The sequence below is a fragment of the Phyllopteryx taeniolatus genome, chromosome 9 (assembly GCF_024500385.1).
Source record: "Phyllopteryx taeniolatus isolate TA_2022b chromosome 9, UOR_Ptae_1.2, whole genome shotgun sequence".
NCBI classification, from domain to species: Eukaryota; Metazoa; Chordata; class Actinopteri; order Syngnathiformes; family Syngnathidae; genus Phyllopteryx; species Phyllopteryx taeniolatus.
Window position 1 is genome coordinate 2,797,955 of NC_084510.1, and position 18,301 is coordinate 2,816,255.

Genomic DNA, 18,301 nt, shown 5'->3' on the forward strand with positions numbered 1-18,301 from the left:
CTTCCCATTAACTTCTTAAACAGTTGACGTAGAATTCCATTGTAACATGCTGCCAATTTTGTCTTGAGATTGGAGTCACATCTCTGTCAGGCCAATTATACATTACTCGTGCACTTACTGTAGTAGTCTCGCCACGCTGCACTATTTGCTTATCTGTTGTTGACCAATACTGGCAATGAAAAAGTAAGCTATTGCACAAACAGGAGAAGTCTGTGCAAATGGGCTGAGGAGGGTTAAGAACAGAGTCAATGATTTTGAATAACATATGGATTGTGACTGAATAAGTGGTGTTATTTTTGGGCTCTTTTACAGTGCTCTGATAGTGGCATCTATAGTCTTAGAATTTGAGAGGAAACTTAAAAGATGGTCCTTCTTGCACTTGTGTTCAGCTTTGCGGCATTCCTGTCTAACTTTATATGTGTATATATCCATCCATCCATCCATTTTCTACCGCTTATCTGAGGTCGGGTCACGGGGGCAGTAGCTTTAGCAGGGATGCCCAGACTTCCCTCTCCCCAGCCACTTCATCCAGCTCTTACGGGGGGATCCCGAGGCGTTCGCAGGCCAGCCGAAAGACAGAGTCTCTCAAGCGTATCCTGGGTCATACCCGGGGTCTCCTCCCGGTGGGACGTGCCCGGAACACCTCACCGGGGAGGCGTCCGGGAGGCATCCGAATCAGATGCCCCAGCCACCTCATCTAGCTCCTCTCGATGTGGAGGAGCAGCGACTCTACTCTGAGATCCTCCCGGATGACCGCGCTTCTCACCCTATCTCTAAGGGAGAGCCCGGACACCCTACGGAGGAAACTCATTTCGGCCACTTGTATATGTGATCTTGTTCTTTCAGTCATGACCCACAGCTCGTGACCATAGGGGAGGGTAGGAACGTAGATCAACCGGTAAATTGAGAGCTTCGCCTTTCGGCTTAGCTCCTCCTTTACCACAATGGACCAATACCAAGTCCGAATCACTGCAGATGCTGCACCGATCCGCCTGTCGATCTCCCGTTCCATTCTTCCCTCACTCATGAACAAGACCCCAAGATACTTGAACTCTTCCACTTGGGGCAGGATCTCATCCCCGACCTGGAGAGGGCACGCAACCCTTTTCCGACTGAGGACCATGGTCTCAGATTTGGAGGTGCTGATTCTCATCCCAGCCGCTTCACACTCGGCTGTGAACTGCTCCAGTGAGAGTTGGAGATCATGGTTTGATGAAGCCAACAGAACCACATCATCTGCAAAAAGCAGAGATGCAATACTGAGGCCACCAAACCGGACCCACTCTACGCCTCGGCTGCGCCTTGAAATTCTGTCCGTAAAAGTTATGAACAGAATCGGTGAAAAAGGGCAGCCTTGGCGGAGTCCAACCCTCACCGGGAACTAGTCCGACTTACTGCCGCATATGCGGACCAAACTCTGACTCCGGTCGTACAGGGACCGAACAGCCCATATAAGGGGATTCGGTACCCCATACTCCCGAAGCACCCCCCACCGAACTCTCCAATTCCACAAAACACATGTAGACTGGTTGGGCGAACTCCCATGCAACCTCGAGGACCTTGCTGAGGGTGTAGAGCTGGTCCACTGTTCCACGGCCAGAACGAAAATCACACTGCTCCCCTTGAATCTGAGATTCGACTTCCCGACGGACCCTCCTCTCCAGCACCCCTGAATAGACCTTGCCAGGGAGGCTGAGGAGTGTGATCCCCCTGTAGTTGGAACACACACTCCGGTCCCCCTTCTTAGAAAGGGGGACCACCACCCCAGTCTCCCAATCCAGAGGCACTGTCCCCGATGGCCACGCAATGTTGTAGACGCGGTGTCAAGCAGGACAGCACCACAACATCCAGAGACTTTAGGAATCCACCCCCGGGGCCTTGCCACCGAGGAGCTTTTTAACCACCCCGGTGACCTCAACCCCAGAGGTAGGAGAGCCCGCCTCAGAGAACCCAGACTCTGCTTCTTCATGGGAAGGCGTGTCGGTGGAATTGAGGAGGTCTTTGAAGTATTCTCCTTACCGACTCACAACGTCCCGAGTCGAGGTCAGCAGCGCCCCATCCCCACTATACACAGTGTTGGTGGTGCACTGCTTTCCTCTCATGAGACGCCGGATGGTGGACCAGAATTTCCTCGAAGCCGTCCAGAAGTCATTCTCCATGGGCTCACCGAACTCCTTCCATACCCGAGTTTTTGCTTCAGCGAACACCAAAGCTGCATTCCGCTTGGCCAGCTGGTACCCATCAGTTGCCTCAGGAGTCCCACAGCCCGATAGGACTCCTTCTTCAGCTTGACGGTATCCTTCACCGTTGGTGTCCAACAACGGGTTCGGGGATTGCGCCACGACAAGCACCAACCACCTTACGGCCACAGTTCCGGTCGGCCCCCTCAGCAATGGAGGTGCAGAACATGGTCCACTCGGATTCGATGTCCCCCGCCTCCCCCGGAACATGAGCAAAGTTCTGACGGAGGTGGGAGTTGAAACTCCTTCTGACAGGGGATTCTGCCAGATGTTCCCAGCAGACCCTCACAATACCTTTGGGCCTGCCACGTCGGACCGGCATCTTCCCCCACCATCGGAGCCAACTCACTACCAGGTGGTGATCAGTTGACAGCTCTGCCCCTCTCTTCACCCGAGTGTCCAAGACATGTGGCCGGAAGTCCGATGACACGACCACAAAGTCGATCATTGAACTGCAACCTAGGGTGTCCTGGTGCCAAGTGCACATGTGGACACCCTTATGCTGGAACATGGTGTTCGTCATGGACAATCCGTGATGAGCACAGAAGTCCAATAACAGAACACCGCTCGGGTTCTGATAGGGGGGCCGTTCCGCCCAATCACGCCCTTCCAGGTCTCACTTTCATTGCCCATGTGAGCATTGAAGTCCCCCAGCAGAACAATGGAGACCCCAGCGGGAGCGCTCTCCAGCAGCCCCTCCAAGGACTCCAAAAAGGGTGGGTACTCTGAACTTCTGTTTGGTGCATAGGCACAAACAACAGTCAGGACCCGTCCACTCACCCGAAGGCGGAGGGAGGCTACCCTCTCATCCACCGTGGTGAACCCCAATGTACAGGCACCGAGTCGGGGGGCAATAAGTATACCCACACCTGCTCGGCACCTCTCACCGTGGGCAACTCCAGAGTGGAAAAGAGTCCAACCCCTCTTGAGAGGACTGGTACCACAGCCCAAGCTGTGTATGGAGGCGAGTCCGACTATATTTAGTCGGAACTTCTCAACCTCACACACCAGCTCGGGCTCCTACCCTGCCAGAGAGGTGACATTCCACGTCCCTAGAGCCAGCTTCTGTAGCCGGGGATCGGATCGCCAAGGTCCCTGCCTTCGGCCACCGCCCAGCACCCGACCCCTATGGCCCCTCCCACAGGTGGTGAGCCCACGGGAAGGGAGACCCACATTATCCTTTCGGGCTGAGCCCGGCTGGGCCCCATGGGTGCAGGCCTGGCCACCAGGCGCTCGCCTTCGAGCCCCACTTCCAGGCCTGGCTCCAGAGGGGGGCCCCGGTGACCCGCGTTCCGGGCAAGGGAAAACCAAGTCCATCGTTTGTCAACATATATATATATATATATATATATATATATATATATATATATATATATACACACACACACACACACACACACACACACACACACACACGCAATCCCAATTCCGATGAAGTTGGGACGTTGAGTTAAACATAAATACAAACAGAATACAATGATTTGCCAATCATGTTCAATCATGTTTAATTGAATACACTACAAAGACAAGATATTTAATGTTCAAACTGATAAACTTTATTGTTTTTAGCAAATAATCATTAAGTTAGAATTTTATGGTTGCAACATGTTCCAAAAAAGCTGGGACAGGTGGCAAAAAAGACTGAGAAAGTTGAGGAATGCTCATCAAACACCTGTTTGGAACATCCCACAGGTGAACAGGCTAATTGGGAACAAGTGGGTGCCATGATTGGGTATCAAAGGAGCTTCTCTGAATCGCTCAGTCCTTCACAAGCAAAGATGGGGCGAGGTTCACCTCTTTGTGAACAAGTGCGTGAGAAAATAGTCGAACAGTTTAAGGACAATGTTCCTCAACGTACAATTGCAAGGAATTTAGGGATTTCATCATCTACGGTCCATAATATAATCAAAAGGTTCAGAGAATCTGGAGAAATCACTGCATGTAAGCAGCAAGGCCGAAAACCATCATTGAATGCCCATGACCTTCGATCTCTCAGGCGGCACTGCATCAAAAACCGACATCAATGTGTAAAGGATATCACCACATGGACTCAGGAACACTTCAGAAAACCAATGTCAGCAAATACAGTTCGGCGCTACATCCGTAAGTGCAACTTGAAACACTACTATGGAAAGCAAAAGCCATTTATCAACAACACCCAGAAGCTCATCTAAGATGGACTGATGCAAAGTGGAAAAGTGTTCTGTGGTCCGACTAGTCCACATTTCAAATTGTTTTGAGAAATTCTGGACGTCGTGTCCTCCAGGCCAAAGAGGAAAAGAACCATCCGGACTGTTGTGGACGCAAAGTTCAAAAGCCAGCATCTGTGATTGTATGGGGCTGTGTTCGTGCCAATGGCATGGGTAACTTACACATTTGTGAAGGCACCATTAATGCTGAAAGGTACATACAGGTTTTGGAGAAACATGTGTTTTTATTTGTTTCACAGGTCCCAACTTCATTGGAATTGGGGTTTTAGTTCTCCATAATTCCTACTGCTACTCTGCCCAGATTGGAAAAAAATGTGTACCTCCTTGCCCCTTCATCTTGAATTCATATCATATTTATAAAATTTGGCGTGTTTTCCCCACCTTTCACTGCAGAGCCGCATATCCTCTCTGGAGTGCCAGTTCAGACATAGCGTCATATTATAGCAGATGCCTCTTAACATGGGCTACTAGAGTGGAACGTGAGCTTCAGAAAATATTTCATGGCTCCTGAGTGGCCCACGGGAAGTTTCTTGAGGCAACAAAATGAGGACAAGCAGCCAAGTGTTAAAATATACAGTTCAGAAAGCATTAGACACAAATTAATAAAAAATAATACAACAGAAGAAGGATGTAAATCAAAACTTCACTTGAGGGATTATATTGACAGTACTAGTGATTACATCATTTATGGTTTACTAATTAAAATGAAACAGAGAGATAGACTTTACAATAGTTATTATCAAAGTTTTTTATTGGAATTGTCATTAATTACTTCGTGTCTGTAAGAGTTAATGGCAATGTCGTTGGCTCCTCTTTGTATTATTTCACATGGCATACTATTAGCACTGACATTGGCAGCTAACCTGTGGTGATTCTGGGGGGGCACAGTGCCCCCCGAACACTGTGCTTGCCCCGCGCTGTGGACCCCCGTGTCAATGGATTTTTATTTACCAACCAAGTTATTTTGTGACCGGACTTGCCTGTCAAATTTTTCAGTCAGCAAACCCCCCGCTGATGACTGCAGTCTGGACCCCTTTACAAGGCTCGAAATATTTCTTTCTCTTTGAGGAGTAGTTTTGCTAATTATTTATTCATTTGAGGAGCAACTTTCTAATTTTGAGGAGCATTCTTTTGGCAGGTTTATCGCACAGGAGTTTTATTAAACAATACAAATATGACAATATAATGGGAAAATTTAATGTTGGGCTGAAGCTATTGAATATTTTAATACTCAAGCATCCTCCGAAACCCTCTTCTGTTTGGGAACAGAACCCATTTTACCCATTATTCCTCTCTGACCGCATTTGGCACGTTTGTACGTTTGTACGTTGGCACTACATAGGTCATAATTCTAAATTTTTAAACAAGTTCACCGTTCCTAAAATGAAGTAGTTCATTGCTCTTATTTTTTCTCTCTCAATATGTTGCTGATGGGTTATTACCCTCAAAATAGCAGCATTTCATTTTTCATTCATTTTCATTTTTCGTCTTTTGCTCTTGCATTTTTCTTTTCTTTTTCTTATCAATTCTGCTTTGCCCTTCCTGCGTCAACAACCAAGCTTCGCTTCACTCTCGCCCTTACGGTGACCACGTACTCTCCATTGTCACCTCCGTGTATCCATCGAGCACAGCAAACAATCTGTGATTCACAGTTTTGGTTTTCAATGTGTTTTATGAGGCGCAAAATGCAAATTTGACTGGAAAATAGCGATACGAGATTGCTGAATTCGAACCTTGCTCTGAAAGAAACCCAGTCCCATCTGGCCACCCCACTAAAATCGGTCTAGAAAACCACTGCAACTAACAGGACGAAGGGTGCTACTTATGTGCTTTCACTTTGTTTCAGAACCATGGTGATTTAATGTAATATACTATAAACAGATTAGTCAATTGCTGAACACATTTTTAGTTTAGCGTGTTAGTGTCTTTGTGTCACTGACAAACTCACTTTGTTGTGATGAATGTTGTATGTTGGATGTTGTATCAAATTACTTTTGGTTGCTGCTGTTTATGATTTCTAATGTGCTCAGCGTTGGTGGTTTTATATTTACTATACTCACAATCAACCTGTTTCAATGCTCTAGGTGCATATACAGTATCTGTAGATTTTATTTTACTGTATTTTATTATATAACAGTGTTGTGATGATATTGATAATTGTGATATTTATGGAAATGATAATTGTTACATTCAAATTTCCCATCGTTTCCTCTCTAGTCAGTACAATTATAAATATAAAAAAATAAAACATCTGTGTTGGATGGCAAAAAAAAATATTGTCTTGCATTCAACAATTGAGTTAAGTTGAGTGAGTCGAAAAACCACATTATCATATTGTCGTCAGGTAATGACTTATAGAAAGTGACAGTAGAATTTTAATTATAAAGAATTTTTTTTTCAGTTTAGTAGCCACTGTTTTTCCACTGTTGTTTGTCACCGATTATTGTGGAGAAAAGGTACTTCTTTTGCTGCTTTTGCAACAGACATTGTACATTTATCAAATTTTACATTTCGACCAAACGTTTTGATTTGTTCTATTTTTACGTTGCTTCACGTAAAGAGAAACTCTCCAAGTGGTGTTAAAGGAGACATACTGTATGGTCGTTTTCAATTTTATTCCCAGGTGTCTTAATAATGTGGGACAGGCTTTCATCAAGGATCAAGGATTACAGTGCCATGAAAAAGTATTGCCCCCCCCCCCCCCTCAAATTCATATATAGGGGTTTGTTTTCCCCCTTTAAGATCATCAAACAAATGTAAATATCAGACAAATATAACACAAGTGAACTTAAAATTATGTTTTTAAATGATTTCATTTATTCTGAAAAAAAAACAAAAAAAAATACATAGTTACCTGGCTCTGTGCGAAAAGGTAATGCCCCCCTAAACCTAATAAATGGTCGGGCCATCCTCAGCGGCAACAACTGAAATCAAGCGATTTGAATAATTGGCAATGAGTCTTTCACATCTCTGTGAAGATTGGCCCATTCTTCTTTTGGAATTGTTTGAATTAATCAAAATTGGAGAGATTTCGAGCATGAACAGCCTTTTTTAAGGTTATGCCACTCGATTGTAATTGGATTAAAGTCTGGACTTTGACTAGGCCACTCCAAAACCTTAATTTTGTTTTTTTAAAGCAATTCATAGGTTGACTTGCTGGTAAATTTTGGATTGGGTTCCTGCTGCAGAATCCAAGTGCGCATCAGTTTGAGGTCACAAACTGATGGCTGAACATTCTGCTTGAGGATTTTCTGTTAAAGAGCAGAAATCATGGTTCCATCAATCACAGCAAGTGGTCCAGGGCCTGAAGGAGCACAGCAGCCCAATACTATCATTCAAATGTTTATTTATTTATTTATTTATTTTTTCAAAAGTAAGATAAGCCTTACTGGGGTTCAATCCCCAGCCCTGCCTGTGTGGAGTTGAATGTTCTCCCCATGCCTGCGTGGGTTTTCTCCGGGCACTCCGGTTTCCTCCCACATCCCAAAAACATGCATGCTCGGTTAATGGATGACTCTAAATTGCCCGTAGGTGTGAATGTGAGTGTGAATGGTTGTTTGTTTGTATGTGCCCTGCAATTGCCTGGCAACCAGTTCAGGGTGTACCCCGCCTCCTGCCCGATGATAGCTGGGATAGGCTCCAGCACTCCCGCGACCCAAGTGAGGAGAAGCGGCTCAGAAAATGGATGGATGGAAGATGAGCCTTTTTATTCTTTTTGGTCAGCAGCGGCGGATTTCGCCTTGGAACTCTGCCATGGATGCCATTTTTGTCCAGTCTGTTCCTTATTGTTGTATCATGAACACTGACCTTAACTGAAGCAAGGGAGGCTTGCAGCGCTTTAGAAGTTGTCCTGAGTTCCTTTGTGGCCTCCTGGATGAGTCATTGCTGTTCTCTTGGGGTAATCTTTGTAGGCCGGCCACTCCTGGAAAAGTTAAATTAAACTGTTAAATTTTTTTCACCACTGTTCCATTTTTTAGGATAGTGGCTGGAACTTAAAGCTTTAAAAATGGCTTTTGTAACACTTTCCAGACTGATAGATGTCATTGACCTTATTTCTCGACTGTTCTGGAATTCCTATGGATCGTGTCATTTTGATGCCACTGTTTTAGATCTTTTGTCCGACTTGATTTTGTCGGGACAGATTCTGTTTAGGTGATTCCTTAATTGAACAGGTCTGGAGGTAATCAGGCTTGGGTGTGATCAGTGAAAATTAACCAAGAATAATTCATGATTTAACAAGAATTAGAATCATCTTTATTTGCCAAGTATGTCAAAAACACACAAGGAATTTGTCTCCGGTAGTTGGAGCCGCTCTCGTACGACAATAGACAGCCATTTTGACAAAAAATACTGAGACATAAATAAATAAGACATAAATACATTAAAACACAGAGAATCACTGAGAAATGAAAGGTTACTGGTAATGTGGTAATGCTGATACAGTTGTGCAAATGATGCAGCGTCCACGAGCACTTTAACGGAAAATGTTTGCTTGTTTTAGTTTGCATTGATAGATAACGCCTACCTTGGGAAGGAGCTGGAAGAGGTGGTGACCAGAATGTGGAGGGTTCAAGAGAATTTTGCATGCTCTTGCCTTAGTTCTCGCAGCGTGCACGTCCTCAAGGGTGGGTATTGGGGTACCGACAATTTTTGTCCTTTTTTGTGGCAACCCCAAACCAGACTGTGATGGAATAAGACAGGACTGATTCGATGACTGCTGTGTAGAACTGCTCCTGTGGCAGGCCGTTCTTCCTCAGAAGCCGCAGGAAGTACATCCTCTGCTGGGCCTTTTTGAGGATGGAGTTGATATTGGTCTCCCACTTCAGGTCCTGAGAGATTGTAATTCCAAGGAACTTGAAGGTGGCGGCACGGTGGCCGACTGGTTAGAGCGTCAGCCTCACAGTTCTGAGGACCCGGGTTCAATCCCCGGCCCCGCCTGTGTGGAGTTTGCATGTTCTCCCCGTGCCTGGGTGGGTTTTCTCCGGGTACTCCGGTTTCCTCCCACATCCCAAAAACATGCATGAATTGGAGACTCTAAATTGCCCGTAGGCATGACTGTGAGTGCGAATGGTTGTTTGTTCCTATGTGCCCTGCGATTGGCTGGCAACCAGTTCAGGGTGTACCCCGCCTCCTGCCCGATGACAGCTGGGATAGGCTCCAGCACGCCCGCGACCCTAGTGAGGAGAAGCGGCTCAGAAAATGGATGGATGGATGGAACTTGAAGGTCTTGATGGTTGACACAGGCCAGTTGGACAGCGTGAGGGGCACCTGTGGTGAAGGATGCTTCTGAAGTCCACGATCATCTCTACAGTCTTGAGCGTGTTCAGCTCCAGGTTGTGTCAGCCACACTTCCTGTCAATATGCAGACTCATCACCATCTTTGATGAGGCCGATGACTGTGTCTTCCGCAAACTTCAGGAGTTTGACAGCTGGGTGCGTTGAAGTGCAGTTGTTTGTGTGGAGAGAGAAGAGCAGCAGAGAGAGGACACATCCTTGGCGCATCCCGGTGGTGATGGTGCGTGTGGATGAGGTGGTGTCCCCCATCTTTACCTGCTGTGAACTGCCCGTCAGGAAGCTGTGAATCCACCGGCAGATGGCAGGCGAGACGCTGAGCTGGAGAAGGTTGGAGGAGAGGAGTTTGGGAATGAGGGTGTTGAGCGCAGAGCTGAAGTTCACGAACAGGATCCTTGTGTAGGTACATGCGCCGTCAAGGTGTTCTCGGATGAAGTGCAGTGTGTTGACTGCACATATCTGTTTGCTCGGTAGACAAACTGCAGGGGGTCGAGCAGAGGTCCTGTGATGCTATTGATGTCGTGTGTGTGTTCCGGGTTTTGTCTTCCCCCCTGTTTCACACACACCTGCTCATGTGAGCATCTTCATCACCTGTGCCTCGTTCACCCTAATTACCCCTTGTATATAACCTCGTGTCGCATTTCCTCTCGTTGCCAGTTCGTTGTACCTTGTCGTCGCGTTCCAGCATTCCTTGTTTCCACGTCATAGATTCACAGTAAGACCTGACCCTGTTCCGATTATCGACCTTGTCTCTTTGCCTCATGTTTTTGGATACTGTTGCCTCTTTTGGATTGCCTGCCTGTGTACCGACCTATGCCCGTCTATTAAACCTCTCTTTTTGGAAACTGTCAATTTGTTTTGGAGTCGTGCATTTTTGGGTCCTATCCTCTGTTCCGTTCATGACAGAACGAACTGGCCAGAACATGGACCCAGCAGACTCAGACCCGGTGCGCAAAGCCCTTCAAGCGCAGGGTCAACGCCTCGCGAAGCAGGATGAGCAGATTGCCGCCCTCCACCTTCATCTAGAGGGACTGTCAAGTTATCAGGACAATATGATGAGACAGGTGGCCTCGCAGTTTGAACTTCTTATGAAATTTTTTCAAGAGAAGGAACCAGTTGGCACCACACCCAGTACCGCCACGGTACTTCCATGTGAAGTAGTCACCATGCAGCCACCTGCCACCTCCGCTGCTGTCTGCCCACAGCTCTCTCGACCGGAGAGGTTCTCTGGAGAATCTGGGAACATTAAGCCGTTCATCACGCAGTGCGAACTCCACTTTGAACTGCAGGGAGACGCCTTCCCCACCGAGCGGGCAAAGATCGCATTCGTCATTTCCCACCTGACTGGTCGTGCGGAGGCGTGGGCTACTGCTGAATGGAGCCGCAATTCCGCCGCGTGTCATTCATGGGCTTTTTTCGTCAAGACTATGGAGCAAATTTTTCAATGTTCCACTCCTGATCGTGAGGCAGCTCGCTCCCTTGTCACCTTACAACAAGGCAAGCGCAGGGTGTCAGATTACGCGATTGAGTTTCGCATTCTAGCCGCTGAGACTCATTGGAATAATCGGGCGCTACTTGATGCCTTTTTTCAAGGACTATCCCCCGCCGTCAAGGATCATTTAGTCCCGCTAGACCTGCCACCCGACTTGGACACTCTCATCGCTCTCGCCCTCAAGATCGACAGAAGGCTTTTGGATCGCGAGCTGGAAGGAGATCGGCGGAAGGATGCTTCACCGCGCACTTGGAGGACGAGCCTCGGTGACAAGCCAAACCAAGGCAGATTCCCTGCTGCCAGTCTCAATCCACTGGCTAGCGTCACCACGGATGAGCCCATGCAACGGGGCAGGTTCCGTCTCTCCTCTGAGGAACGTCAACGCCGGCTGAGGGAAGGGCGGTGCTTCTACTGCGGTCAGTTGGGTCATTCCGTGAGAAACTGTCACGTCAAAGTAGCCAGGGCACGGGAGAGGTGAGTCTGAATTTCATTAAGGAAGACCCTACACGGGTTCTTCCTAAAGTGACACTATGCTCTCCTGATTTATCTCAGGTGCCCACCTGTTATCAGGATATTAAAGATGTTTTTTCCAAGTCCAAGGCCAAATCCCTTCCACCCCACAGACCTTATGACTGTGCTATTGACTTGCTGCCTGGAACCACACCCCCACGAGGGAGGTTGTTCTCTCTTTCAGGGCCGGAACACAAGGCCATGAAGGAATACGTAGAAGAATCACTGGCAGCTGGGATCATTCGCCCATCTTCATCCCCTGCGGGAGCAGGATTTTTCTTCGTGGACAAGAAAGACAAGACCCTGCGACCCTGTATCGATTACCGGGGTCTCAATGAGATCACGGTAAAAAACAGGTACCCTCTTCCTCTCATCTCCACCGCCTTTGAGTTCCTGGAGGGAGCCAAGATTTTCACAAAACTGGACTTAAGAAATGCATATCATCTAGTCAGGATAAGGGAGGGGGATGAATGGAAAACAGCATTTAACACACCAACGGGACATTATGAATATTTGGTAATGCCTTTTGGGCTTACTAACGCTCCAGCTGTTTTCCAGAACCTTGTCAATGATGTCCTGCGCGACATGTTGAATGTTTATGTTTTTGTTTATTTAGATGATATTCTGATATTCTCCCCGGATGAGGAGACTCACATTATTCATGTCCGCTCTGTTTTGCAGCAGTTACTGCAGAATCAACTCTATGTCAAGGCTGAGAAATGTGAGTTCCACCAGGCGTCCGTTTCTTTTCTGGGTTTCGTCCTGGCTCAAGGTGAAGTCAAGATGGACCCTTGCAAAGTCGATGCCGTTATTAATTGGCCTACTCCCACGTCACGCAAAGATGTACAAAGGTTCTTGGGGTTCGCAAACTTCTACAGGAAATTCATCAGGAATTTCAGTTCTATAGCCTCTCCTTTGCATGATCTTACCTCGCCACACAAACCTTTTGTATGGAACCCGCTTTGTCATGCAGCTTTTCAAAGACTTAAGTCGAGCTTTACCTCCGCTCCCATCCTTACTTTGCCAGATCTCAAACAGCAGTTTGTGGTAGAAGTCGATGCGTCTGATGCCGGAATAGGAGCAGTGCTCTCCCAGAAGTCTCTCAAGGATGAGAAGTTACATCCTTGTGCGTTTCTTTCCAAAAAATTGACCCCAGCTGAAAAAAATTATGACATTGGCGACCGTGAACTGTTGGCAGTCAAGGTGGCTTTGATGGAGTGGAGGCACTGGCTAGAGGGGGCACATACTCCGTTTTTAGTATGGACAGATCACAAGAACCTTGAATATATTAAAACTGCCAAAAGATTAAATGCGAGGCAGGCTAGATGGGCTCTTTTCTTCTCTAGATTTAATTTTACGTTATCATACCAACCGGGTTCTAAAAATGGTAAGCCAGATGCTTTGTCACGCATTTTCTCCGAGGAGAGTTCTTTGTCCGACCCTAAGACTATTTTGCCTAAGTCATGCTTCATCTCCGCTTTTGTTTGGGACATTGAGACTGCGGTTGAAGGGGCTCTGAAAGACACTCCTAGCCCTGAAGATTGCCCCGAGAACAGGCTTTATGTGGTTCCGACCTTAAGGGGAAAAGTCATCCACTGGGCTCACACGAACCGAACGGTATGTCACCCAGGCATTGCCAAGACGCTATCGGTGGTCGAACAGCGCTTTTGGTGGCCTAATGTTAGGAGGGATGTTAGCGATTACGTCAATGCTTGCCAGGTATGTGCTGCTAACAAGGCCTCTCATCAACGTCCTTCTGGGGAGTTGCGACCCCTGCCAATACCACAACGTCCTTGGTCAGACATTTCCGTAGACTTTGTTACAGGATTACCGGCCTCTAAAGGCAATACCACCATTCTTACAGTTGTTGACAGGTTCTCTAAGATGGCGCACTTCATTGCACTTCCAAAACTCCCCTCAGCTAAAGACACTGCCGAGCTAATGATTAATCAGGTTTTTAAGTTCCATGGTTTCCCCAAGAATGTGGTGTCTGATAGGGGTCCCCAATTCATTTCGCAATTTTGGAAGGAGTTTTGTAAACTCATAGGTGCTACCGTCAGTCTGTCATCCGGGTTTCATCCTGAAACCAACGGCCAAACCGAGAGGCTGAACCAGGACCTGGAGACGGGGCTCCGATGTCTCGCTTCACAGGAGCCGCGATCCTGGTCTCAGAAACTGGTTTGGGTCGAATTCTCCCACAATTCCCTCCCCTCTGCATCCACTGGTCTATCGCCTTTTCACGTTGTGCATGGTTACCAACCATCTCTGTTTCCTGCCATAGCCCCAGAATCCACAGTTCCAGCGGCATTAACCTTGGTGAGACGCTGCAGGAGGACCTGGGAGCGAGCCCGCCAGATGCTGCTGCGCCAGGGACGGTCCTACAAAGCCGCTGCTGACCGTCGGAGGACACCGGCCCCGAACTACAAAGTGGGTCAGCGAGTTTGGCTTTCGACCAAACATATTCCACTCCGGGTGGAGTCCAAGAAGCTCGCTCCCAGGTTCGTTGGGCCCTTCCCCATCACAAAAATAATCAACCCTGTCACCGTGAAGCTGAGGCTCCCAAGGTCTATGCGGGTCCACCCTACTTTTCACGTCAGCCTACTCAAGCCAGCCCGGGAGTCCCCTCTGGTCCCGCCTTCCAGGCCCCCTCCTCCCCCCCGGTTTGTGGATGGGGGCCCTGTCTTCTCTGTGAAGCGGCTGTTGTCATCTCGTCGGAGGGGCAGGGGGTTTCAATATCTGGTGGACTGGGAGGGCTATGGGCCTGAGGAGCGTTCCTGGGTACCGTCTGCGTTTATCGTGGATGATTCGCTCATTCGGGACTTCCACGTTGCGCATCCAGGGGCCCCAGGGCCGTCTGGGGCCGGCCGTTAAGGGGGGGGGTACTGTCGTGTGTGTGTTCCGGGTTTTGTCTTCCCCCCTGTTTCACACACACCTGCTCATGTGAGCATCTTCATCACCTGTCCTTGTTTCCACGTCATAGATTCACAGTAAGACCTGACCCTGTTCCGATTATCGACCTTGTCTCTTTGCCTCATGTTTTTGGATACTGTTGCCTCTTTTGGATTGCCTGCCTGTGTACCGACCTATGCCCGTTTATTAAACCTCTCTTTTTGGAAACTGTCAATTTGTTTTGGAGTCGTGCATTTTTGGGTCCTATCCTCTGTTCCGTTCATGACAATTGAGGTGGTCCAGCACGAGGCGTTCAAAAGTGTTCATGACCACAGATGTCAGGGCGACAGGGCTTTAGTCATTCAGACCCAAGATTGCAGGTTTCTTAGGGACTGCGATGATGGTGAAGCGTTTGAAACAGGATGGTATTTCAAACAGTTGCAGAGAACTATTGAAGAACTGTATGAAGACTGGTCTGTGCAGATTTTGAGGCAGGATGGAGACACAAGGTTTTGCCCTGCCGCTTTGTTGATCTATTGTAGTTTGAAGATAGATCTCACATCCTGTTGATGGATGGTCAATGCAGAAGTCAGAGGTGCAATGGTGGTGGGTGGTGCGGTGAAAGTATCCTTTAAAAATCAGCAGTCGAAGGTGTTCAAGTCGTCAGCTCATTGCTGTTAGTTGGTTAGCGATTTTAATTCTCCCCAGACTCACTGATTGTTAGCAGTAAACTGTTTTTACAGCTTCGCTGCATAAATTGTCTTTGCGACGTTAATTGCTTTTGTCAGATGGTTTCTAGCGCGATTGTCCACTGTACACAGTCCGCTTCGATAGGGGTCCTCTTTAGTGTGGCGAAGTTGCTGAAGTTTGGCAGTGAACCACGGCTTGTTGTTAATGAAAATGCGAAATGTCTTTGTTGGTAGACACACATCTCCACAGAAACTGATATAGGATGTGACATTGTCCGATATTCATCCAGGCGGTTAATTACTTTTTCACACAGGGGCAGGTAACTTTGAAGTGTTTTTTCCTTAATAAATGAAATCACCCTTTAAAAACAGCCTTTTAAGTTTACTTGGGTTATATTTGTCTAATATTTACATCTGTTTTATGATCTTAAACATTAAAGTGTGGAAACTATGCTAAAATTTAAGAATTTGAGAAGGGGGTCAGTACTTTTTCACGGCACTGTACATTGCACTTTTTCAACCTCTTTTGTTAGCCTCTTTGAAGGCAGCATGATGAGTCACTGTTCACCTCACAACCGAATATCACCCCACGCACACTTCGACAAAATTCATAACAGTTTTACGACGCACGTTCAGAAATAGAAATCTTATAAAAAGATTTACGTGGTTGCGAGTATAAAGAGGACTCAGCGTCACGCCATCGGATAGAAACATTTTCTATTTTCGATTGTTGACGTGGTGACGTCAAGAAGCTCCTCCAATTGTAGAGTGATTTCTGACAGCTATTTTGGCGGACTTGTACTACAAACGGCAAGGGGAAAATGGAGGACGCTCTAATATATGCAGTTTCTCTTGTCCCGAAATCTCTGCTTCGCCTGAAATATACCTCAAAGCGGTCTTGGTAAAATTGTAGCTCACGAACAAACCTGAACTCTCCCAGGTTCCGACAAGCTATTACAATGGGATGAACCCATACACTTTATTTCTGCAGCTCGTCTCCTCTTCCTCCTGCTCCTTAAAATGAGCAGCGCCAGGACTTTTTTTGTGTGTGAAAAAGACAGCGACATCTTGCCGAGGTGCGGTCTACTTCTTCAGTGGCAAAAAATTCTGTTTAGTTTTTCTGGTTGGCTGCTCTGTCAGCACTTCCAAATATGGGATGGCCGCACCCCCGTTGCCATCGATGTTGCGCTTTGACGCCAGGGCATTTCACACTTAGCAAGTGCTGTGTGAAAAGGCCTTAACCCTGCTATGTTGAGTTTATCACATAATATTTCAAATACCATAGTGTATGTGCTTCAGTGCAAAATGCTTCATTTAATGTTTTTGAGATCACTGAGGTCTATCAAATCAAATTCTTAAACACCATACTCTATGCAACAATAAAGAGGTAGTACACTGTATGTGATGCTGATCACAGTATGAGTGTGAAATGCACTATAAGCCAAGCCTGTGTGTGTGCAGCAGAGTGTCATAGAAAGCTGCTGTTCCCCTTTTCAATGTATTTAATCAAAATGAATGAATCATTGTTCGATGAAATAAGATTCACAGTATAAAAATCTGTTTATATATATATATATATATATATATATATATATATATATATATATACACAACCCCAATTGTAATGAAGTTGGGATATTGTGTTAAACATAAATAAAAACTGAATATAATGATTTGCAAATCATGTTCGACCTATATTTAATTGAATACACTACAAAGACAAGATATTTGATGTTCAAATTGATAAACTTTATTGTTTTTAGCAAATAATTATTAACTTGGAATTTTATGGCTGCAACATGTTCCAAAAAAGCTGGGACAGGGTCATGTTTACCACTGTGTTACATCACCTTTTCTTTTAACAACATTCAATAAACGTTTGGGAACTGAGGGCACTAATTGTTGAAGCTTTGTAGGTGTAATTCTTTCCCATTCTTGCTTGATGTATAGCTTCAGCTGTTCAACAGTCCGGGGTTTCCATTGTCATATTTTACGCTTCGTAATGCGCCACACATTTTCTATGGGAGACAGGTCTGGACTGCAGGCAGGCCAGTCTAGTACCCACACTTTTACTACGAAGCCACGCTGTTGTAACACGTGCAGAATGTGGTTTGGCATTGTCTTGCTGAAATAAGCAGGGGCGTCCATGAAAAAGACGTTGCTTGGATGGCAGCATATGTTTCTCCAAAACCTGTATGTACCTTTCAGCATTAATGGTGCCTTGACAGATGTGTAAGTTACCCATGCCATTGGCACTAACACAGCCCCATACCATCACAGATGCTGGCTTTTGAACTTTGCGTCCATAACAGTCCGGATGGTTCTTCCCCTCTTTGGCCCGGAGTACACAAAGTCAACAATTTCCAAAAAGAATTTTAAATCTGGACTCATCGGACCACAGAACACTTTTCCACTTTACATCAGTCCATCTTAGATGAGCTCGGGCCCAGAGAAGCCGGCAGCGTTTCTGGGTGTTGTTGATAAATGGCTTTTGCTTTGCATAGTAGAGTTTCAAGTTGCACTTACGGATGTAGCGCCGAACTGTATTTACTGACATTGGTTTTCTGAAGTGTTCCTGAGCCCATATGGTGATATCCTTTACACATTGATGTCGGTTTTTGATGCAGTGCCGCCTGAGGGATCGAAGGTTATGGGCGTTCAATGTTGGTTTTCGGCCTTGCCGCTTACATGCAGTGATTTCTCCACATTCTCTGAACTTTTGATGATATTAAGGACCGTAGATGATGAAATCCCTAAGTTCCTTGCAATTGTACGTTGAGGAACATTGTCCTTAAACTGTTCGACTATTTTCTCACGCACATGTTCACAAAGAGGTGAACCTCGCCCCATCTTTGCTTGTGAAGGACTGAGCGATTCAGAGAAACTCCTTTGATACCCAATCATGGCACCCACCTGTTCCCAATTAGCCTGTTCACCTGTGGGATGTTCCAAACAGGTGTTTGATGAGCATTCCTCAAC

The 18,301-nt window shown here is 46.5% G+C and overlaps 1 protein-coding gene and 1 long non-coding RNA gene across 19 annotated transcripts in view; both read left to right on the top strand.

Moving 5' to 3' along the window:
* cadpsa (Ca2+-dependent activator protein for secretion a) overlaps positions 1–18,301 on the top strand; it is a 242,163-nt gene that overhangs the window by 16,087 nt on the left and 207,775 nt on the right. The gene's annotated exons all lie outside the window — the stretch shown is intronic.
* On the top strand, positions 11,964–12,465 carry LOC133483291 (uncharacterized). Its single transcript, XR_009790079.1, has 2 exons — positions 11,964–12,100; positions 12,426–12,465. It is a non-coding gene; the product is annotated as an uncharacterized LOC133483291 (long non-coding RNA).